The following is a 22671-nucleotide window of genomic DNA, read 5'->3' as shown; positions in this document are numbered from 1 at the left end:
GAGAAAGAAAGAAAAAAAGCAAAAAAGCCTACAGCACCCGGTATTCCCAGGTGGTCTCCCATCCAAGTACTAACCAGACCCGACCATGCTTAGCTTCTGAGATCAGATGAGATCTGACGCGTTCAGGGTAGTATGGCAGTAGACACTGGCAGAGGCGTCTGGCTGCCCCAAGAGCCCAGCCCAGCCATGCCCGCCAGCTTCCAGCTGGCACTGCCAGCCCGGGGCCGCTAGTCTCATATCAGGACGCCCGAGCTGCTTGCCCACGGCCTTCTCCGGCTCCCGAGCTCCCGAGCTTCCACCACGTTGGGTCTGCTCAGAACAGGGAATGCTCCAAGGCATCAGGGCCCAGGGCCCATGATCCTGGGACCCCGTCCTGTCCTCCGCCCTGTCACGGAGGTACTCTTGGATCCCTGGTGGCTCGGGAACTCCTGCGAGGCCCCCACTTACCCCTCCAGCCAGAGCCATCAGGGCTGGCCAAGGGTGAACTGTCAGCTGAGCAGCGCATGGACTTTTTCTCACAAAGCCATCACCGTGGTAATTTATCCCGACCAAGGCCCTGCCGGTGGGCAAGACAGCATGGGGTGTTGGGGGTTGGGGTTTGGCCTTGCTTTGCCCTGGGCTGGCATTAGAGCTGCCAGCCTGATCTCCAGTGAGAGGGGCTGAGAGAAACCCAGACACAGGCCACCACCACCAGGAGCAAATCCACAGCCCCACAGACACACCCGGACTCTTGCATGTGGGAACCCACACATGCACGTGCACACACACGCACAAATGCAAGCACACACAAACGGCTTGAAGGAGAGCAAGGAAGAGATGGATGGATAGATTGAAACCGAAGGAGGGAGAGAGACATCCATCGAGAGAGACAGGGGAAGGGGAGAGGGAAAGAGACAGACAGAGATTCAGAGAAGGAGAGTGGGACAGAGAGAGAGAGAGACAGAGACAGAGGGAAGGCGACAGAAGTAGCGGGAGGTGCAGGGGCAAACACAGAAGAGAGAGGGGGAGGGAGCTAAAGATCGAGAGTGATAGAGCCTTGGAGATGGAGCACCCTGCTCCTGTAGGCAGTTCCCTTTTGAGCAGACCGGGATAGGGTGGAGGTGGCTTGGACTGGGCCAGAACAGGGTGGCCAGGCCATCCATGCAAGAGGAACAACGCAGCACTGATACGGATGTTGTCTTGGATTAATGGCTTATTTTGGAGTTGGGTTTCGTAGGCTCCTTCCTATGTTGGCACTTCCCTGTGCTCCTGGTGCAGTGCATTGGGCCCCTACATTTGCAGAGTGCACCCATCCATTTGGCAGGAGCCGTGGCTCTGGGCGTGCCCACGTTGCCCAAGGCCTGGGTCTCTGGCATGTCCTCGGGACTGCAGTTTACACAAAGTTGGTTGCAATGGAATCCGGGTGCACAGAGACTGCTTTCCTGGTGGCTGGCAAAGCAATGCCTTTCCCCTTGATAAGGCAGCCCCTGCGTTCTGGAGCAGAGGTCTTGGTTGGTGTGTGTGGCACCCGCTGACCCTGCCCGCCCCTTCCCCCAGTTTGCAACATTGTGGCAGTGCCCGATGAGTGCATTGAATCTCCTGGGCGTTCTGGGAGTGGGAAGGCAGCGCCAACGGCAGGGAACCTGCGCCTGCACCTTTATGGTCTGGCCCCCTGACCTCCCGGGATGGACCCGGGCTCCTGGCTTGGTGGTGGCAAGGCGGAAGTGGTGGGAGGCTGCTGCCCAGTTGTGCTTTAGTGGCGGACCCCCAAGAGGATGTCCCAGGCTGCAGTGGTGCTGCAGGCGGGCGATAAAGACGGAGCAGAATCTGGGGAATTTCGGAAGCACGGTGACAGTAGGGGAAAGGGAGGGATGGTTGAAGTCACAAAAGACTACAGAGACCAGGCTCCGTGGATCACGGCTGCAACCACAGCACGTTGGGATTCCGAGGAGTGTGGATCATGAGGTCAGGAGACACAGACCAGCCTGGCTAATATGGTGAAACCCCGTTTCTACTAAAACTACAAAACATGAGGCCAGCGTGGGGGCAGGCGTCTGTAGTCCACGCTGCTCTGGAGACTAAGGAGAAAGACGTGAACATGAGAGATGGAGCCTGAAATGAGCCGACATCACGCCACTGCACTCCACCCTGGGTGATAGAGCGAGACTCCATCTGGAAGAAAAAGAAAGAGAAAGAAAGAAAGAAAAAGAAAGAAGAAAGAAAGGAAGGAAGGAAGGAAGGAAGGAAGGAAGGAAGGAAGGAAGGAAGGAAGGGAGGGAGGGAGGGAGGGAGGGAGGGAGGAAGAAAGAAAGAAAGGGAAGAAAGAAAGAAAGAAAGAAAGAAAGAAAGAAAGAAAGAAAGAGAGAGAGAGGGAGGGAGGGAGGGAGGGAGGAAGGAAGGAAGGAAGGAAGGAGAAAAGGAAAAAAGAAGGAAAGAAAGAGAGAAAGAAAAGAATGGAAGAAAGAAAGAAACAGAGAGGGGAAGAAAGAAAGAAAAGAAAGAAAGGAAGGAAGAAAAGAAAGAGAGAAAGAAATGAAAGAAAAAGAGAGAGAAACAAAGAAAAGAAAGAAAGGAATAAAGAAAGAAGAAAGAAAGACAAAGAAAAGAAAGAAAGAAGGAGAGAAAGAAGAAAGAAAGCAAACAAGCAAGAAAAAAGAAAGAGAGAGAGAGAACAAAGAAAGAAAAGAAAGAAGGAAAGATAGAAGAAAGGAAGTAAGAAAGAAAGAGAAGAAAGAAAGAGAAATGAAAGAAAAGAAAGAAAGAAGGAAAGAAAGAAGAAAGAAAGAGAGAAACAAAGAAAGGAAAGAAAGAAAGATGGAAAGAAAGAAGGAAAAAGGAAAGAAAAGAAAGAAGGAAAGATAGAAGACAGAAAGTGAGAAAGAAAGAAAAGAAAGTAGGAAAGAAACAAAGAAAGAAGAGAGAGAGAGAAAGGAACATAGTAAGGTAGAAAAGAAAGAAAGAAGCCAAAAACCTACTGCACCCAGTATTCCCAGGTGGTCTCCCATCCAAGTACTAACAAGGCCCAACCCTGAGTAGCTTCCCAGAACAGAGGAGACAGGGAGCGTTCAGGGTGGTATGGCCATAGATGCCTGCAGAGGCGCCTGGCTGTCCCAAGAGCCCAGCCCAGCCATGCCTGCCGGCTTCAAACCAGCACCCCCAGCGTGGGCCCACCGGGCTCAGATCAGGACCCCCGAGGCTCTCACCCATGTCCTTACCCCACTTCCCGAGCTCCCAAGCTTCCACCACGTTGGGCCCGCTCGTAACAGGGAGCACTCTGAGGTGTCAGGGCCCAGGGCCCACGATCCTGGGACCCCATCCAGTCTTCCACCCCGTAGCACAGGTATTCCATTGGATTCCTGGCTGCTCAGGAGCTCCTGCAAGGCCCCCTCTTGCCCCACCCACAAAGAGTTGTCAGGGCTGGCCAAGGGTGAACAGCCGGCCCAGCAGAGCATGGCCTTTTTCTCACAGTGACCCCACCCCGATAGCTTGTCCCAAGGAAAACCCTGCCGGTGGATTAGGGCGTGGGGTTTGGGGGTTGGGGGACGGCCCTGCTTTGCCACAGGCTGGCACTGGAGCCGGCAGCCTGATCCCCATGGAGAGGTGCTGAGAGAAACAAAGACACACCCCACCACCCCCAGGAGCAAATCCACAGCCCCACACACAGACACACCCGGGCACTCGCGTGTGGGAACCCACACACGTGCACACGCACACGCACAGACACACACACACATATGCATGCACACACAAAAGGCTTGAAGGAGAGCAAGGAAGAGATGGATGGAGAGATTGAAACTGAGGGAGGGAGAGAGACAGCGATCCAGGGACAGGGGAGAGGGAGAGGGAAAGAGACACACAGAGAGGCAGGGAAAGAGAGAGGGACAGAGAAAGAGACAGAGATAGACAGACAGAAGGAAGGTGACTGAAGTAGCGTGAGGTGCTGGGGCAGAGCAGGTTGATCAGGCCATCCATGGGAGAGGAGCAATGGAGTGCTGAGACTGGTTTTGTCTTGGATTCATTGCTTGTTTGGAGGTGGGTTTAGTAGGCTCCTTCCTTTGTTGGCACTTTCCCTGTGCTCCTGGTGTGGTGTGCTGGGCCCCTTGATTTGAAGAGTGCCCCTGCCTGTTTGGCCGGAGCCGTGGAACTGGGTGTGCCCACGGGTCCCGAGGCCTGGGTCACTGTTGTATCCTTGGGACTGGAGTTTACACGAAGTTGATGGCAATGGGAATCCGGGTGCACAGGGACTGTTTTCCTGGTGGCTGGCACAGCAATGTCCTTCCCCAGGATAAAGCAGTCCCTGTGTTCTGGAGTGGAGGTCTTGGATGGCGTGTGTGGCACCGAGCTGCCCCTGTCCAACCCTTCACCCGGTTTGGAAGGTTGTGGCGGCACCCAATGGGTATCTTGAATTGCCTGGGTGTTCCGGGAGCAGGAAGGCACTGTGTATGGCAGTGAACCCACGCCTGCGTCTTTGGGGTCCGGTCCCCTGCCCTCCTGGGCTGGAACCTGGCTCCTGGCCAGGTGGAAGTGAGGCGGAAGCAGTGGGATGCTGCTTCCTGGTGGTGCTTTGGTGGCAGACCACCAGGAAGAGGTCCCTAGCTGCAGCCGGGGTGTAGGCAGGTGAAAAAGGGGGAGCAGAGTCGGGGGGGTTGGGAAGCATGGTGACAGTAGGGGGAATTGAGTGAGGGAGGAAGCCAAAAAAGTCTACAACAGGCCGGGACCAGTGGATCATGCCTGTAATCCCAATACTTTGGGAAGCCGAGGTGGGTGGATCACGAGGTCAGGAGATCCAGACCAGCCTAACACAGTGAAACTCAGTCTCTGCTAAAACTACAAAACATGAGCCTGGTGCGGTGATGGGCGCTTGTAGTTCCAGCTGCTCTGGAGGCTGAGGCAGGAGAATGGCGTGAACCTGGGCGGCGGAGCTTGCAGTGAGCAGAGATAGCGCCACAGCACTCCAGCCTGGATGAGAGAGCGAGATTCCATCTAGAAGAAAATGAGAGTAAGAAAGAAAGAGAGAAAGAAAGAAAGAGAGGAGACAGAAAAAAGAAAGAAAGAAGAGAAAGAAAGAAGGAAAGAAGGAAGAAAGAACATAAGAAAGAAAGAGACAAAGAAAGAAAAGAGAGAAAGAAAGAAGTAAAGAAAGAAAGAAGAGAAGAAAGAATGAAAGAGAAAAAAGAAAGAAAGAGAGAAAGAAAAGAAAGAAGAAAAGAAAGAAAAAAGAAGGAAAGAAGGAAAGAGAAAGAAAGAAAAGAAAGAAAGAAGAAAAATAGAGAAAGAAAGAAGGAAAAAAGAGACAAAGAAAAGAAAGAAAAAGAAAGGAGAGAGAGAGAAGGAAAGAAAGGAAGGTACAAAAGAAAGAAAGACAAGAAAGAAAGCAAAAAAGCCTACAGCACCTGGTATTCCCACGAGGTCTCCCATGCAAGTACTAAACAGGCCCAACCCTGTTTATCTTCCGAGATCAGACAAGATCGGGTTCGTTCAGCGTGGTATGGCCATAGCCTCCAGCAGAGGCGCCTGGCTGCCCCAAGAACCTGGCCCAGTCATGCCCGAGGTCTTCCACCTGGCACCGCTGGCCCGGGGCCACCAGGATCATATCGGGATCCCCAAGCCACTCGCCCATGGCCTTCCCCTGGCTCCCAAGCTCCCGAGTTTCCACCACATCGGGCCTGCTCAGAACAGGGAGTGCTCCGAGGCGTCAGGGCCCAGGGCCCACGTTCCTGGAACCCTGTCCGGTCCTCCTCCCTGTCATGGAGTTATTCTTTTGGATCCCTGGCCACTGAGGAGCTCCTGTCAGGCCCCCTCTTGTCCCACCCAGCCAGAGCCGTCGTGGCTGGACAAGGTCAAACAGCCGGCCAAGCCGCACATGGTCTTTTTCTCACAATGCCCCCACCACGGTCACTTGTAATGACCAAGATGCGCCAGGTGGGCAAGAAGGCATGGGAGGTTGGGGGTTGGGGTATGGCCCTGCTTTGCCCCAGGCCGGCACTAGAACCGGCAACCTGATCTCCAGCAAGAGGGGCTGAGAGAAACCCAGACACACCCCACCATCACCAGGAGCAAATCCACAGCCCAACACACAGGCACACGTGGGAAATTGCACGCACATGCGCACACACACAGACACACACATACACGCACACACACAAGTGCACGCACACACAAACGACTTGAAGGAGATCAAGGAAGAGATGGATGGAGAGATTGAAAACGAGGGAGAGATACAGTGATTGAGAGAGACAGGGGAGGTGGAGAGGGAAAGAGACAGATAGAGAGGCGGAGAAAGAGAGAGGGACAGCGAAAGAGAGAGAGACAGAGAGACAGAGGGAAGGTGACAGAAGTAGCGCCACGTGCGGGGGCAAACCCAGAAGAGAGAGGCACAGGGAGGTAGAGAGCAAAATCGATAGAGTCTTGGAGAGGGAACTCCCTACTCCGGTGTGCAGGGACGTTTTGAGCAGGCCGGGATAGGTTGGAGGGGGCTTGGACTGGGCCAGAACAGGGTGAACAGGCCGTCTATGCTAGAGGAGCAACGGAGCGCTGAGACGGGTTTTGTCCTGGATTAATTGTTTGCTTTGGAGGTGGGTTTCATAGGCTCCTTCCTTTGTTGGCACCACCCAGTGGTCTTGGTGCAGTGCGGTGGTCACATTGATTTGCAGACTGCGCCCGTCCTATTGGTGGGAGCCGTGTCACTGGGCGTGCCCACTGGGACTGAGGCCTGGGTCTCTGGCGTGTCCTCGGGACTGGAGTTTACACGAAGTTGGTGACAATGGGAATCCGGTGCACAGGAACTGTTTTACCAGTGGTTGGCGAGGCAACATCCTTCCCCCAGATAAAGCAGCCCTGAGTTCTGGAGTGGAGGTCTTGGCTAGTGTGTGTGGCACGTGCTGCCCCTGCCCTCCCCTTCCCCCAATTTGGAAGGCAGCGAACGATGAGTGGACTGAATCGTCTGGGCATTCCGGGAGCAGGAAGGCACCACGAACAGCAGGGAACCCGCACTTGTACGGGCTCCTGGCAAGTCGGCGACAAGGCAGAAGCAGTTGGATGCTGCTCCCCAGTCGTGCTTTGGTAGCGGACCCCCCAGGAGGAGGTCTCCAGCTGTGATGAGGGTGTAGGCAGGCGATAAAGTGGGAGCAGAGTCAGGGGAGGTTGGGAAGCATGGCGACAGTAGGGGGAAGGGAGGGAGGGGGGAAGCCACAGAAGCTGCCTGCAGTGGATCATGCCTGTAATCCCAGCAATTTGGGAGGCCAAGGCAGGTGGATCACGAGGTCAGGAGATGCAGACCAGCATGGCTAACATGGTGAAACCCCATCTCTACTAAGACTACAATACATGAGCCGGACGGGGTGGAGGACGCTTATAGTCCCAGGTGCTCAGGAGGCTGAGGCAGGAGAATGACATGAACTCAGGATGCAGAGCTTGCAGTGAGCCGAGATCGCGCCACTGCACTGCAGCCTTTGTGACAGAGTGAGACTCTGTCTGGAAGAAAAAGAAGAAAGAAAGAAGGAGAAAGAAAGGAAGAAAGGAAGAAAGGAAGAAAGGAGGAAGGAAGGAAGGAAGGAAGGAAGGAAGGAAGGAAGGAAGGAAGGAAGGAAGGAAGGAAGGAAGGAGAAAGAAAGAAAAGAAAAGAAAGAACGAAAGAAAAGAAAAGAACGAAAGAAAGTAAGAAAGGATAGAAAGAAAGGAAGAAAGAAACCAAGAAAAGAAAGAAAGAAGGAAAGAAGAAAGAAAGAAAGAGAGAGGGAAAGAAAAGGAAGAAGGAAAGAAAGAGAGAGAAAGAAAGAAAGAAGGAAAGAAAGAAGAAAGAAAGGAAGAAAGAAAGAAGGAAAGAAAGAGAGAAAGAAAAGAAAGAGAGAGAGAAGGAAAGAAAGGAAGGTAGAAAAGAAAAAAAGATGAAAGAATGCAATAAAGACAACAGCACACGGTATTCAGAGACAGTCTCCCATCCAAGTACTAACCAGGTCCTACCCTGCTTATCTTCAGAGATCAGACAAGATGGGACGCGTTCAGGGTGGTATGGTCGTAGACGCAGGCAGAGGCGCCTGGCTGCCACAAGTGCCAGGCCCAGCCATGACCGCCGGCGTGCAGCCAGGACCACCAGCCCGGGGCCTCGCAGCTCGTATCGGGACCCCCGAACCTCTCGCCTGCGGCCTTAACCCGGATCCCGAGCTGCCAAGCTATCACCACATCAGGCCCGCTCGGAACAGCGAGTGCTCCCAGACGTCAGGGCCCAGGGCCCAGGATCCTGGGACCCCGTCTGGTCCTCCACCCTGTCGCGGAAGTATTCGTTTGGATCCCTGGCAGCTCAGGAGCTCCTGTGAGGCCCCCTCTTGCCCCACCCAGCCAGAGACCTAAGGGTTGGTCAAGGGCGAACAGGCGGACCATGGCACTTGGCATTTTTCTCACAATGCCAACACCTGGGCCTGCGCCTTTGGGGTCCGGCCCCCTGCCCTCCCAGGCTGGAGCCGGGTTCCTGGCGGGGGGGCGGCTAGACAGAAGTGGTGGAATGCTGCTGCCCGGGGGTGCTTTGTTGGCGCACCCCTAGAAGGAGGTCCCCGACTGCGGCAGGGGTGTAGAGGCACAATAAAGGGGGAGCAGAGTCAGGGGATGTTGGGATGCATGGCGATAGTAGGGGGAAGGGAGGGAGGGGGGAAGCCACAAAAGCCTACTGCTGGCCGGGTGCGGTGGACCACGCCTGTAATCCCAGCACTTTTGGGGACCGAGGCATGTGTATCACGAGGTCAGGAGATCCAGACAAGCCTGGCTTACACGGTGAAACCCCGCCTGTCGGGCAGGAGAATGGGGTGAACCCGGGATGCAGAGCTTGCAGTGAGCCGAGATAGCGCCACTGCCCTCCAGCCTGGGTGTGACAGAGAACTGGCCTGGAAAAAGACAGACAGGAAAGAAGGAAGGAATAGAAGGAAGGAAGGAAGGAAGAAGGAAGGAAGGAAGGAAGGAAGGAAGGAAGGAAGGAAGGAAGGAAGGGGAAGGAGGGAGGGAGGGAGGGAAGGGAGGGAGGGAGGGAGAGAAGGAAGGAAGGAAGGAAGGAAGGAAGGAAGGAAGGAAGGAAGGAAAAAGAAAGAAAGAAGAAAGAAAGAGAGAGAGAAAGAAAGAAGGAAAGATTAGAAAGTGAGAAATAAAGAAGGAAGAAGGAAAGAGAGAGAGAAAGAGGGAAAGATAATAAAGCGAGAAGGAAAGAAAGAAGAAAGAAAGATAGAGAGAAAGAAAGAAAAGAAGGAAAGCAAGAAGGAAGAAAGAAAGAAGAGAGAAAGAAAGAAAACAAACCAGAAAAAACAAAAGAAGGAAATAATGAAAGAGAGAAAGAAAGAAGGAAAGACAGAAAGAAGGAAAGAAAGAGAGAAAGAAATAAAAGATAGAAAGAAAGGAGAGAAAGAGAGAGAAAGAATGAAAGAAAATAAAGAAGGAAAGAGAGAAAGAAAAGAAAAAAGAAGATAAAGAGAGAGAGTGAGAAAGAAAGAAAGATAGAAAGAAGAAAGGAAGAAAGAAAGAGGGAAAGAAAGAAAAGAAAGAGAGAGAGAGAAAGAAAAGAAAGAAGTAAAGAAAGAAATAAGAAAGAAAGAAAGAAAGAAAGAAAGAAAGAAAGAAAGAAAGAAAGAAAGAAAGAAAGAAAAAAAGAAAGAAAGAAAGAAAGAGAAAGAAAGAAAGAAAGAGAAAGAAAGAAAGAGAGAGAAGAGATCGGGGGCATTCTGGGTGGTATGGCAGGAGACACAGGCAGAGGAGCCTGGATGCCTCAAGAGCCCAGTCCAGCCGTGCTCGCAGGCCTCCAGCTGGTACCGCCGGCCCGGGGCCTCCAGGCTCATATCAGGACCCCTGAGCCCTTAGCTCTCGGCCTTCCTCCGGCTCCTGATCTCCCGAGCTTCCACCACGTTGGGCCCACTTGGAACAGGGAGTGCTCTGTGGTGTCAGGGCCCAGGGATCACAATCCTGGGACCCCGTCCTGTCCTCCACCCTGTCACGGAGGTATTCTTTTGGATCCTTGGCCACTCAGGAGCTCCTGTGAGTCCCCCTCTTGCCCCACCCAACCAGAGCCGTCAGGGCTGGCCAAGGGCCAACAGCCGGCCCAGCTGCGCGTTGTCTTTTTATCACAACGCCCCCACCACAGTCGCTTGTCCTGACGAAGGCCCGGCCGGTGGGCAAGAGGGAGTGAGAGGTTGGAGATGGGGGATGGCCCTGCTTTGCCCCAGGCTGACACTTGAGCTGGCAGCCTGATACCCGGCCAGTGGGGCTGAGAGAAACCCAGACACACCCCACCACTACCAGGAGCAAATCCACTGCCCCACACAGAGACACACCTGGGCGCTCACATGCGGGAACCCACACACGCACATGCACACACACACAGACACACACACCCACACAGATGCACACACACACAACCAGCTTGAAGGAGAGCAAGGAAGAGAAGGATGGAGAGATTGAAACTGACGGAGGGAGAGAGACAACCATCGAGAGAGACAGGGGATGGGGAGAGGGAAAGAGACAGACAGAGAGGCAAAGAGAGAGAGAGGGACAGAGACAGACAGAAACAGAGGGAATGCATCAGAAGTAGCGCGAGATGCAGGGGCAAACCAGGAATACAGAGGGGGAGGGAGCTAGAGAGGGAGAGCAATAGAGTCTTGGAGAGATACCACCCTGATCCGGTAGGCAGGGCCCTTTTGAGCAGTCCTGGATAGGGTGGAGGGGCTTGGGTTCGGCCATAATAGGGTGGCCAGGCCGTCCATGCGAGAGGAGCAACGTGGAGTGCTGAGACAGGTTTTGTCTTGGATTAATTGCTTGCTTTGGAGTTGGGTTTCCTACACTCGTTCCTTTGTTGTCATCTCCCTGTACTCTTGGTGCAGGGCAGTGGACCCCTGGATTTACAGAGGGCACTGGTCCATTTGGCGGGAGCCATGGCACCTGGCATGCCCACAGGGCCGGAGGCCTGGGTCTCTGGCATGTCCTTGGGACTGGAGTTTACAAGAAGTTGGTGGCAATGGGAATCCAGGTGCACAGGGACTGTTTTCCTGGTGGCTGGCGAAGCAATGTCCTTCCCCCAGATAAAGCAGCCCCTGTGTTCTGGAGCAGAGTTCCTGGCTGGCGTGTGTGGCACTCACTGCCCCTGCCTGCCCCTTCCCCCGGTTTGGAAGGTTGCAGTGGCGCCTGATGAGTGGATTGGATCGCATGGGTGTTCCGGGAGCAGGAAGGAACCAAGAACAGCAGGGAACCCACATCTGGGCCTTTCGGGTCTGGCCCCCTGCCCTCCTGGGCTGGAGCCCTTCTCCTGGATGGGCGACGGCAAGGCAGAAGCAGTGGGATGCTTCTGCCTGGTGGAGCTTTGGTGGCGGAACCCCAGAAGGAGGTTCCCGGCCCTGGAGGCATTGTAGGCAGGCGATAAACGGGGAGCAGAGTCAGGGGAGGTTGGGAAGCATGGTGACAGTAGGGGGAAGGGAGGGAGGGGGAAAGCCACAAAAGCCTACAGCAGGGCCGGGCGTGCTGGGTCTCGCCTGTAATCCCATCAATTTAGGAGCCCGAGGTGTGTGGATCACAAGGTCAGGAGATCCATACAAGCCTGGCTAACACAGTAAAATGCCGTCTCTACTAAAACTACAAAACATGAGCCAGGTGTGGTGGCAGGCGCCTGTAGTCCCAGCTGCTCGGGAGGCTGAGGCAGGAGAATGGCGGAACCTGGGAGGCGGAGCTTGCAGTGAGCCAAGATCCCGACACTGCCCTCCAGCCTGGGTGACAGAGTGAGACTCCGTCTGGAAGAGAAAGAAAGAGAGAGAGAGAGAGAGAGAGAGAGAGAGAGAGAGAGAGAGAGAAAGAAAGAAAGAAAGAGAGAAAAGAGGAAGGAAGGAAGGAAGGAAAGAAGGAAGGAAGGAAGGGAAGGAAGGAAGGAAGGAAGGAAGGGAAGGAAGGAAGGAAGGAAGGAAGGAAGGAAGGAAGGAAGGGAAGGAAGGAAAGAAGGAAGGAAGGAAGGAAGGAAGGAAGGATGGAAGGAAGAAGGAAGGGAAGGAAGGAAGGAAGGAAGGAAGGAAGGAAGGAAGGAAGGGAGAGAAAGAAGGAAGGAAGGGAGAGAAAGAAAGAGAGAGAGAGAAAGAAAGAAAGACGGAAAGAAAGAAGAAAGAGAGAGAGAAAGAAAGAAAAGAAAGAAAGAAGGAAAGAAAGAAGAAAGAGAGATTGAAAGGAAGAGAGAGAGAAAGAAAGAAAAGAAAGAAAGAAGAGAGAACGAGAAGTGAAGAAAGGAAGGTACAAAAGAAAGAAAGTCAAGAAAGAAAGCAAAAAGGCCTAAAGTACCCGGTATTCCCAGACGGTCTCCCATCCAAGTACTAACCAGGCCCAACACTGCTTAGCTTCCGCGATCAGCTGAGATCGGGCACGTTCAGGGTGGTATGGCCATAGACAGCAGCAGAGTCCCATGGCTGCCCCATGAGTGCCACCCAGCCATGCCTGCTGGTTTCCAACCGGCACCACCGGGTTCGGATCTGGACCCTGGAGCCGCTAGCCCGAGGCCTTTCCCTGGCTCCCAAGCTCCAGAGTTTCCACCACGTCGGGCCTGCATGGAACAGGGAGTGCTCCAAGGCATCAGGGCCCAGGGCCCACAATCATGACAGCCCATCCACCCTGTCTCAGAGGTATTCTTCTAGATCCATGGCCACTCGGGAGCTTCTGTGATGCCCCCTCTTGCCCCACCCACCCAGGGGTGTCAGGGCTGGTCAAGGGCAAACAGCCAGCCATGCCGAGAGTGGCCTTTTTCTGAGAAGGCACCTATCATGGACGCTTGTCCCAACCAAGGCCCAGCCTGTGGGCAAGACGGCGTGGGGGTTTGGGGGATGGCTGATGGCCCTGGTTTGCCCCAGGCTGGCACTGGAGCTGGCAACCGTATCTCCGGAGAGAGGGGCTGAGAGAAACCCAGACACACCACACCACCATCAGGAGCAAATCCACAGGCCCACACACAGCCACATCCGGGTGGTCACATGTGGGAATGTACACACACGTGCATGCAGAGACACACACACACAGACATGCACACATGCATGCACACACAAACAGCTTGAAGAAGAGCAAAGAAGAGATGTATGGAGAGATTGAAACCGAGGGAGGGAGAGAAACAGAGATCGAGAGAGACAGGGGAGTGGGACAGGGGAAGAGACAGAGAGGCAGAGAAAGAGAGAGGGACAGAGAAAGAGAGAGAGACAGAAACACAGAGGGAAGGCGACAGAAGTATCGCAATGTGCAGGGGCACACCCAGAAGAGAGAGGGGGAAGAAGCTAGAGAGCAAGAGTGATAGAGCCTTTTAGAGGGAACAACCTGCTCTGTAGGCGGGGCCCTTTTGATCAGGCCGGGATAGGGTGGAGGGGGCTTGCACTGGGCCAGAATAGCTTGGCCAGGCCGTCCACTGGAGAGGAGCAATGGAGCGCTGAGACGGGTTTTGTCTTGGATTGATTGCTTGCTTTGGAGGTGGGTTTCATAGGCTCCTTCCTTTGTTGGCACCTCCCTGTGCTCTTGGTGCAGTGTGTGGGCCCCTTGATTTGCAGAGTGCACCCACGCATTTGGCGGGAGCCGTGACACCGGGAGTGCCCACGGTGCCTGAGGCCTGGGTCTCTGGCATGTCCTCGAGACTGGAGTTTACAAGAAGTTGATGGCAATAGGAATCTGGATGGACAGGGATGGTTTTCCTATTGGCTGGCAAAGCAATGTCTTCCCTCGGATAAAGTGGTCCCTGCATTCTGGAGCAGAGGTCTTGGCTGGCGTGTGTGGCACCCACTGCCCCTGCCCACCCCTTTCCCCACTTTGGAAGATTGCAGAGGCGCCGGATGAGTGGATTGAATTGCCTGGGCCTTCCGGGAGAAGGAAGGCACCGCGAACGGCATGGAACCCGCGACTGCGTCTTTGGGGTCCGGCCCCCTGCCCTCCCAGGCTGGAGAAGGGGCCCTGGTGGGCGATGGCGAGGTGGAAGCAGTGGGATGCTGCTGACCAGTGGTGTTTTGTGACGGACTGCCAGCAGGAGATCCCCAGCTGCAGCAGGGGTGTAGGTGGGCAATAAAGGGGGAGCAGTCAGGGGAAGTTTGGAAGCATGGCGACAGGAGGGGGAAGGGAGGGAGGGGTATGCCACAAAAGCCTACAGTAGGCCAGGTGTGGTGGATCAAGCCTGTAATGCCAGTACTTTGGGATGCCGAGGCGGGTGTATCACAACTTCAGGAGATCTATGCCAGCCTGGCTAATACGGTGAAACCCCATCTCTACTAAAACTGCAAAACATGAGCCGGGCGTGCTGACGGGCGCCTGTAGTCCCAGGTGCTCAGGAGGCTGAGGCAGGAGAATGGTGTGAACCCGGGAGGCGGAGCTTGCAGTGAGCCAAGATCGTGCCACTGCTCTGCAGCCTGGGTGACAGAACTAGACTCTGTCTGGAAGAGAAAGAAAGAAAGAGAGGAAGGAAGGAAGGAAGGAAGGAAGGGAGGGAGGGAGGGAGGGAGGGAGGGAGGGAGGAAGGAAGGAAGGAAGGAAGGAAGGAAGGAAGGAAGGAAGGAAGGAAGGAAGGAAGGAAGGAAGGAAGGAAGGAAGGAAGGGCAAAAAACTCTACAGCACCCGGTATTCCCAGGCGGTTTCCCATCCAAGTACTAACAAGGCCCGACCGTGCTTAGCTTCAGAGATCCGAGGAGATCGGGCACATTCAGGGTGGTATGGCCACAGACGCCCACAGAGGCGCCTGGTTGCCCCAAGAGCCCTGCCCAACCATACCCACTGGCTTCCAACCGGCAACGCCAGCCCAGGACCACAGGGTTCGGATTGGGACCCCAGAGCCACTTGCCCGCAGCCTTTCCCCAGCTCCCAAGCTCCCGAGCTTTCACCACGTCAGTCCCGCTCGGAACAGGGAGTGCTCCGAGGTGTCAGAGCCCAGGGCCCAGGTTCCTAGGACCCCGACTGGTCCTCCGAGGTGTCGCGGAGGTATTCTTTTGGATCCCTGGCCGCTCAGGAGCTCCTGAGAGGCCCCCTCTTGCCCCACCCACCCAGAGCCCTCAGGGCTGGCCAAGGGTGAACAGCCGGCCCAGTCCTGTGGTCTTTTACTCACAACACCCCCACCACGGTCGCTTGTCCCGACCAAGACCCGGAAGGTGGGCAAGAGGGCGTGGGGTGTTGGCGGTTGGGGGATGTCCCTGCTTTGACCCAGGCTGGCACTAGAGCCGGCAGCCTGATCCCCGGCGAGAGGGGCTGAGAGATACCCAGTCACACCCCACCACCACCAGGAGCAAATCCACAGCTCCACACACAGACACACCCAGGCGCTCGCGTGCAGGATCCCACACACACGCGACCACAGGCACATAGACACACACACACACGCACGCATACACACACAAATGGCTTGAAGAAGAGAAAGAAAGAAAGAAAAGAAAGAAAGAAGGAAAGAAACAAGAAAGAAAGAAGAAAGAAAGAAAAGAAAGAAAGAAAGAAACAAAGAAAGAAAGAAAGAAAGAGAAAGAAAGAAAGAAAGAAAGAAAGAAAGAAAGAAAGAAAGAAAGAAAGAAAGAAAGAAAGAAAGAAAGAAAGAAAGAAAGAAAGAAAGAAAGAGAGAAGGGAAGAAAGGAAAGTAGATAAGAGAGAAAGACAGCAAAAAGCCTACAGCACCCGGTATTCCCAGGCGGTCTCCCATCCAAGCACTAACCAGGCCCAACCGTGCTTAGCTTCTGAAATCAGACGAGATCTGGCACGTTCAAGTTGGTATGACCGCAAACGATGGCAGAGGCACCAGACTGCCCCAAGAGCCCGGCCCAGCCATGCCCGCCAGCTTCCAGTCGATACTGCCAGCCCAGGGCCGCTGGGCTAGAATCAGGAACCCCGAGCAGCTCAGCCCAAGGCCTTCCCCTGGCTCCCAAGCTGCCGAGCTTCCACCACATCGGGCCCCCTCAGAGCACGGAGTGCTCCACTGTGTCAGGTCCCAGTGTCGGCCAGACTTGGGATCCTGGGTCCTGCCCCTCCACTCTGTCTTAGAGGTATTCTTTTGGATCCCTGGCTGCTCAGGAGCTCCTGCAAGGCCCCCTCTTGCCCCACCCACCCAGAGTTGTCAGGGCTGGCCAAGGGCGAACAGCCGGCCCAGCCGCAAGTGGTCTTTTTCTCACAACGCCCCACCACGGTCGCCATCCCGGCCCAAGACCCAGCTGGTGGGCAGACGCGGGGTGGGGCGTTGGGGGATGGTCCTGCTTTGCCCCGGCTGGCACTAGAGCCGGCAGGCTGATCCCCGGCGACAGGGGCTGAGAGAACCCCAGACACACCCCACCACACCCAGGAGCAAATCCACAGCCCCACACACAGACACACCCGGGTGCTCGCGGGTTGGAACCCACACATGGGCATGCACACACGCACAGACATACACACACACACACACACATGCATGCACACACAAAAGGCTTGAAGGAGAGCAAGGAAGAGATGGATGGAGAGATTGAAACTGAGGGAGGGAGAGAGACAGCAATTGGAACCCACACATGGGCATGCACACACGCACAGACATACACACACACACACACATGGCTGCACACACAAAAGGCTTGAAGGAGCAAGGAAGAGATGGATGGAGAGATTGAAACTGAGGAGGGAGAGAGACAGCAATTGAGGGACAGGGGAGGGGGAGAGGAAAAGAGACACACAGAGAGGCAGGGAAAGAGAGGGACAGAGAAAGAGACAGAGACAGACAGACAGAAGGAAGGTGACTGAAGTAGCGCAAGGTGTAGGGGCAAACCCAGAAGAGAGAAGGGGAGGGATCTAGGGAGTGAGATCAATAGAGCCGTGGAGAGGGAGCACCCTGCTCCGGTAGGCAGGGCCCCTTTGAGAAGGCCGGGATAGGGTGGAGGGGGCTTGGGCTGGGGCAGAATAGGGTGGTCAGGCCTTCCAGGCACGAGGAGCAACGGAGTGCTGAGATGGGTTTTGTCTTGGATTAATTGCTTGCTTTGGAGGTGGGTTTAGTAGGCTCCTTCCTTTGTTGGCACCTCCCTGTGCTCTTGGTGTGGTGCAGTGGGCCCCTTGATTTGCAGAGTGGCCCTGCTCATCTGGCAGGAGCCATGGAACCGGGCGTGCCCACGGGTCCTGAGGCCTGGGTCTCTGCCGTGTCCTCGGGGCTGGAGTTTACATGAAGTTGGTGGCAATTTGAATCCGGGTGTACAGGGACTGTTTTCCTGGTGGCTGGCGAAGTAACGTCCTTCCCCCGAATAAAGCGGCCCCTGCGTTCTGGAGCGGAGGTCTTGGCTGGCGTGTGTGGCACCCGCTGCCCCTACCTGAACCTTCCCCTGGTTTGGAAGGTTGCGGCGGCACCCAATGAGTGTCTTGAATCGCCTGGGTGTTCCGGGAGCGGGAAGGCACCACGTATGGCAGGGAACCCGCGCCTGCGCCTTTGGGGTCCAGCCCCATGCCCTCTCAGGCTGGAGCCAGGCCCCTGGCGGGGCGGAAGCGAGGCGGAAGCAGTAGGATGCTGCTTCCCAGTGGTGCTTTGGTGGTGGACCCCCAGGAGGAGGTCCCCGGTCGTGACGGGAGTGTAGGCGGGTGATAATTGGGGAGCAGAGTCAGGGGAGGTTGGGAAGTATGGCGACAGTAGGGGGAAGGGAGTGAGGGGGGAAGCCAAAATAGCCTACAGGAGGCCGTGACTGGTGGATCACGCCTGTAATCCCAGCACTTTGGGAGGCCGATGTGGGTGGATCACGAGGTCAGATCCAGAAAAACCTGGCTAACAGGGTGAAACCCAGTCTCTGCAAAAACTACAAAACATGAGCCTGGCATGGTGGCGGGTGCCTGTACTTCCAGCCGCCCTGGCGGAGCAACAGAATGCACGCGCGCGCCTGGGCCTTACACCTCGGGAGGGCGCCCCGGAACACTCTGCACAGGGCTGTGGATGCTGCACCCACAGATGAGGTGAAGGCACTCTGCAGCCTGGGAGCTCCATTGGCTGTTCCAGGGAGCGATTTGTCCTATCGAAAGAGACCTAGAAAGTCACCTCATTTGCATACAGCACCAAGTATCTGAGTGGATGAGATCCGGGTTCTCCCTGCACTTGGCCCAGGCCGCCGTCACGGCGTCCCGGGCTGCAAAGGGGTCATTCTGGAGGCCGTTCGCTTCCTTGACTGCCCCAGGGTTGCGCCTGCTTGTTGGAGGGCAGAGTAGCCAGCCTTTCAGCTCAGCCATAATTCTTAGGTCCTTTGGAGAGGGAACTACTTTTATCCAATTCCTCTGAGCTTGGATAACTGGGTCAGCAATAAGCTGACAGTAGGCAGATTCGCACGAGAAAGGCACGCAAACTAACACATGCACAGGGGCCTCACAGGGAAAAAAAATACCCGAAAAAGGGTGAGAATTAGGAGCTTATATGTCATCTGCAGCAGGGAGACAGGAGGAGGCTGTCGGCAATTCAGGAGAGAGTAAATGACTTTTAGGAAAGTTGAACAGGCCTGTAGCAGAATAGATGAAAGCTATGATACTTGTGACATGGTTAGTCTGAGTGGAGTCCACTTCTAGTCACTCTCCTGTCATGAGTTTATCTTCCTGGGTTGAGGAAGCTCCAGCAGAAGGGGCTGATGACACTTGAGCGTCTTCTGGAATATCTGTCCGTATTTAGGCAGATAAGGGAGTTCAAAGACAGCCTCTCCTGCACTTGCTGATTTTCAAGTGGCTTCAGCTCAAAACAATCAATATACCAGAGCGATGTATTCAGAGTGGCATATGCTATCACACTCTGGGGTCCTCCAAGGCTGGTGGCACTGAGAAACAGTCAGGGAAAGCCACACACCTACCCACTCCCCAAGGCTCAAGGTCCTGTCCCCTCAGGGTTACAAGCAGGTACTGAGCTCTGCCTGCCATGCCTCTCCAGCTGAGAGGGGACATGCGCTTCCCCCAGGAACCACAGAAATACCGAACTCAAGACGAGTTGGCCTTTCCCAAAGGATCTTATTTTGCCCAAAAGAAACTGTCATTACTGGCTTGCCTGATCCAGGAGGTGGCCAGGCACGCAGGTCACCAGGCATCCCAGAGCTCAAGGTCGGGCACTGTGCACCAGATCACTCTGCTTCCCAACCTCTTTGTGCCAGCACCTGACTGGCCCACCCCGGGAGCAAGGTGCTTGGGACAAGCGGCCTGGCAACTCCTTCAGACCAGGAAGCAGAGTGACCTGAAAGCCTGTTTGGTTTCAGGAGGCCAAGGAGTGCATTCCAGAGCCAAGCCATGAGAGTGCCAAGCTTTACAATTAACAAAAGAATCCTGCAAATGTAACCAGAAGTTGCCCATGCAAAGGGAGAAACACCACTCATTCACAAAACAATTCAGTGGCTGCTCCAAGGTGTGGAACTGAAAACTTTCACAAGAGGATAGTCTTGTTCTGTCAAATAAGAGATATGAGGAGTACTTATAGCTATTTCCAACGTGTTTGGTTGTGTTTTTTTTTTAAATCTGTAGATTCTTATTTGTACAAAAATGCCTTTAAAAAGACATTTTAGAGATTGTTCTTTTGTTCAGTAACAGTTGAAATCTGGCTGATTTAAGCATGCACTGCATTGCTGACAGTTGACATTTCATTTCTTGATGGTTTTATAAACATTTAGATTTATTTGTCAAATAGAAATATTAATAGCTCACAGCCAGGCATAGTGGCTCACGCCAGTAGTCCCAGCACTTTGGGAGGCCGAGGTAGGAGGATCGCTTGAGGTCAGGAGTTCAAAACCAGCCTGGGTAACATAGCAAGAAACCATCTCTACAAAAACAAAAAATCAGCCAGGTGTAGTCATGCATGCCTGTAGTTCCAGGTACTCAAGGGCTGAGGCGATGAGAGCATTGCTTCAGCCCAGGAGGTCGAGGCTGCAGTGAGCTGTGATCATGCCTCTGCACTCCATCCTGGGTGACAGAGTGAGATGCTGTCTCAAAAAAAGCAAGAACTCACTAGTACACCCCTCTTCATGAATATAGGTTTAATAAAGGCTCAGAATCCAAAAGATAATCTTCCCAAAAAAAAAAAAAAAGACTTCAAAGAGTATTTGTGTCATTTAAATTATCTGTATCCATGGGTGCAGCACATCAACATGGCACATGTATACATATGTAACAAACCTGCACGTTATGCACATGTACCCTAGAACTTAAAGTATAATAAAAATAAATAAATAAATAAAATAAATTATTTGTGTCCAATTGAGTAAGATTCCTGTTAGGAAATAAAAACCTCATCCAGGCATCCTTTGAGTGATCTGATTTGTAGAACACAGGTGGTGTGGGCACTTCTCTTTGCCCCAAGGTGAAACCCCACTTTCCCTGTAACTTCCCCAGGTCTTTACTTTGTTGCTTTCTATCCCCTCTTTGAGAAAATGCCTACCTGGTACTCTTCCATAAAGAGAGTTCCTGAACCAGGACAGCCCTACATGGGCTGACTAGGGAGCAGCTGGGCGGTTTTCCCCGCTTTTCCCACCATGCATGCTTTGATGACTTATGCTTTGTTTTTCCCTTTCTTTCCCTCACTAACCAATCATCTCCCCCATTTCCCACCCCACAGGCAGCTATTCCAATGGGTCCCATTTGTCTTATCTGTTTGAAGTGTCCTTTTAAAGCATGACTGATCGTTTGGTGGGCAAGCATTTTCCGTTTCAGTAAATGGTCTGGTGTTTTTATCCTTCACTTGGTTTCTCATTTGGGGGTACTCAGCTTCCGGCCCTAGAGTCCCACCCACCCGTGTTATGATGAGTCTGGCTTATCTGCTTTTTCCAAGGGCTGTAGCGTATTCCAAGGTCTCCATCCCCTCATTGTAACTTCCACCCCTGCAGGGAAGGGAGCTGATGCCCGCCCTACCTGCCACCACCCACAATGGTGCAGCTGACATGGAACATGTATCCCCTTGTGGGCTGGGAGGGGACATCTTTGGAATGTAACAAATCCAGGGGTGGGACTCCCAGGTCCTCAGGTCCTTAATTGACAAAGTCAGCTAGACAGTGCTACAGAACCATGCCCAACGCAGGAGGTGGGTGACAGGGAGGTGGCAGGGGACAGATGTCTCATCTCCACCAATCTAACATGCCAATATCAAGTCATTACTCTTGTGGGTGTACAATTTTTTCTTGTGTTCTTTTTTTTTTTTTTCTTTTGTTCTTTGAGACCCTGACAGGCTCTCGGCTCTGCCATCCAAGCTGGAGTGCAGTGGCACAATAACGGCTCACTGAAGCCTCGACCTCCCAGATTCAAGCGATCCTCCTGAGTTACTGGGACAACAGGCATGCACCACCACACCCAGCTAATTTTTGTATTTTCTGTAGAGACAGGGTCTCGCTATGTTGCCCAGGCTGGTCTCGAATTTCTGGCCTCAAGCAATCTTCTGGCCTCAGCCTCCCAAAGTGCTGGGATTACAGGTGTGAGCACCACACCTAGCCAGCATACAATTTTCATTGCTCCAAAAACTAAAGAGTTTGAGAGTCTCCTCCAAGGCTTCAAAGCCTTTTTAGCTTCTGCTATAGACTGAATGTTTGTGACTGAATGTCCCCCCAAATTCTCATATTGAAATCCTCACCCACAAAGTGATGGTGTTAGGAGGTGGGGCCTTTGGGGGGTGGTTGTGTCATGAGGGTGGGACCCTCATGAATGGGATTAGTGTCCTTATAAAAGGGACCCCGAAGAGCTCCCAGGTCCCTTCCCCCATGTGAGGACACAGCGAGAAACTGTCATCTGTGAACCAGGAAGTGAGGCCTCACCAGACACTGAATCCGCCATGCCTTGATTTTGGACTTCCAGCCTCCAGAACTCTGAGAACTTCATTTCTGTAGTTTATAAGAAATACCAGTCAATGGTATTGTTGTAGTAGCCCCAAGGACTATGACAGCTTCCTCTGTTGCAATTCCTTCTCATACCCTGGCCCATCCTCTCTTTCATTCCAGTGACTTCTTGCTCTTCCTGACTTGCAAGGGTTCCTTGCAAAGCCTAGGTTTTAACCGTATCAGTTTGGACACTACAGACATCCTCTACAACTCCGTATCTCTTCATTAACTCTGGCCATGGGACACTTGGTTGAGTAAAAGTCTTACCCGTTTTTTTCTTTTTAAAATAAAGCCTGACTGGCCAGACACAGTAGCTCACGCCTGTAATCCCAGCACTTTGGGAGGCCAAGGTGGGCGGATCATCTGAGGTCAGGAGTTTGAGACCAGCCTGGGCAACATGGCAAAACATCGTCTCTAATAAAACTACAAAAATTAGCAGGGTGTGGTGGCACACTCCTGTAGTCCCAGCTACTCGGAAGGCTGAGGCAGGAGAATCGCTTGAACCCAGGAGGTGGAGGTTGCAGTGAGCCAAGATCACACCACTGTACTCCAGTCTGGGTGACAGAGCGAGACTCTGTCTCAAAAAAAAAATAAAAATAAATAGCCTGACCACCTCACCTGTGGAAACCAAGTGGTGCCCAGCCTGTCTGCTGGGAAAAGGAGGTTGTAGCCAGGCACAACAGCTCGTGCCTATAATCCCAGCACTTTGAGATCCCAAGGTGAGAGGATCACTTGAGGCCAGGAATTTGAGACTAGCTTGGGCAACACAGTGAGACCCCCATCTTTATAAAAAATAATAAACAATTAAAAAGAAGGTTGGAAGGCAGAAGAATAGACCTTTTAGCTCATCTGCACTTCCTAGGTCTGTTGGAGAGAAAACTACCATCCCTCTACCTCTGAGTCCGGTTAACTGTGTCTATGA

At 53.5% G+C, this 22671-nt stretch overlaps 6 pseudogenes; all 6 read right to left on the bottom strand.

The window, feature by feature from the left end:
• Window positions 1-25: 25 nt before the first annotated feature.
• LOC116273065 lies at window positions 26-144 on the bottom strand (annotated as a pseudogene).
• Window positions 145-2947: 2803 nt separating this feature from the next.
• LOC116273070 lies at window positions 2948-3066 on the bottom strand (annotated as a pseudogene).
• A 2294-nt stretch (window positions 3067-5360) lies between these two features.
• Window positions 5361-5479, bottom strand: LOC116273078 (annotated as a pseudogene).
• Window positions 5480-12255: 6776 nt separating this feature from the next.
• On the bottom strand, window positions 12256-12374 carry LOC116273079 (annotated as a pseudogene).
• Window positions 12375-14550: 2176 nt separating this feature from the next.
• LOC116273068 lies at window positions 14551-14669 on the bottom strand (annotated as a pseudogene).
• Window positions 14670-15591: 922 nt separating this feature from the next.
• Window positions 15592-15710, bottom strand: LOC116273067 (annotated as a pseudogene).
• Between the last annotated feature and the right edge of the window lie 6961 nt (window positions 15711-22671).

Source organism: Papio anubis, unplaced genomic scaffold (genome assembly GCF_008728515.1).
Source record: "Papio anubis isolate 15944 unplaced genomic scaffold, Panubis1.0 scaffold347, whole genome shotgun sequence".
Classification (NCBI taxonomy): Eukaryota; Metazoa; Chordata; class Mammalia; order Primates; family Cercopithecidae; genus Papio; species Papio anubis.
The sequence above is the reverse complement of the archived record's forward strand: the minus strand, read 5'-3'. Positions and strand labels throughout refer to the sequence as shown.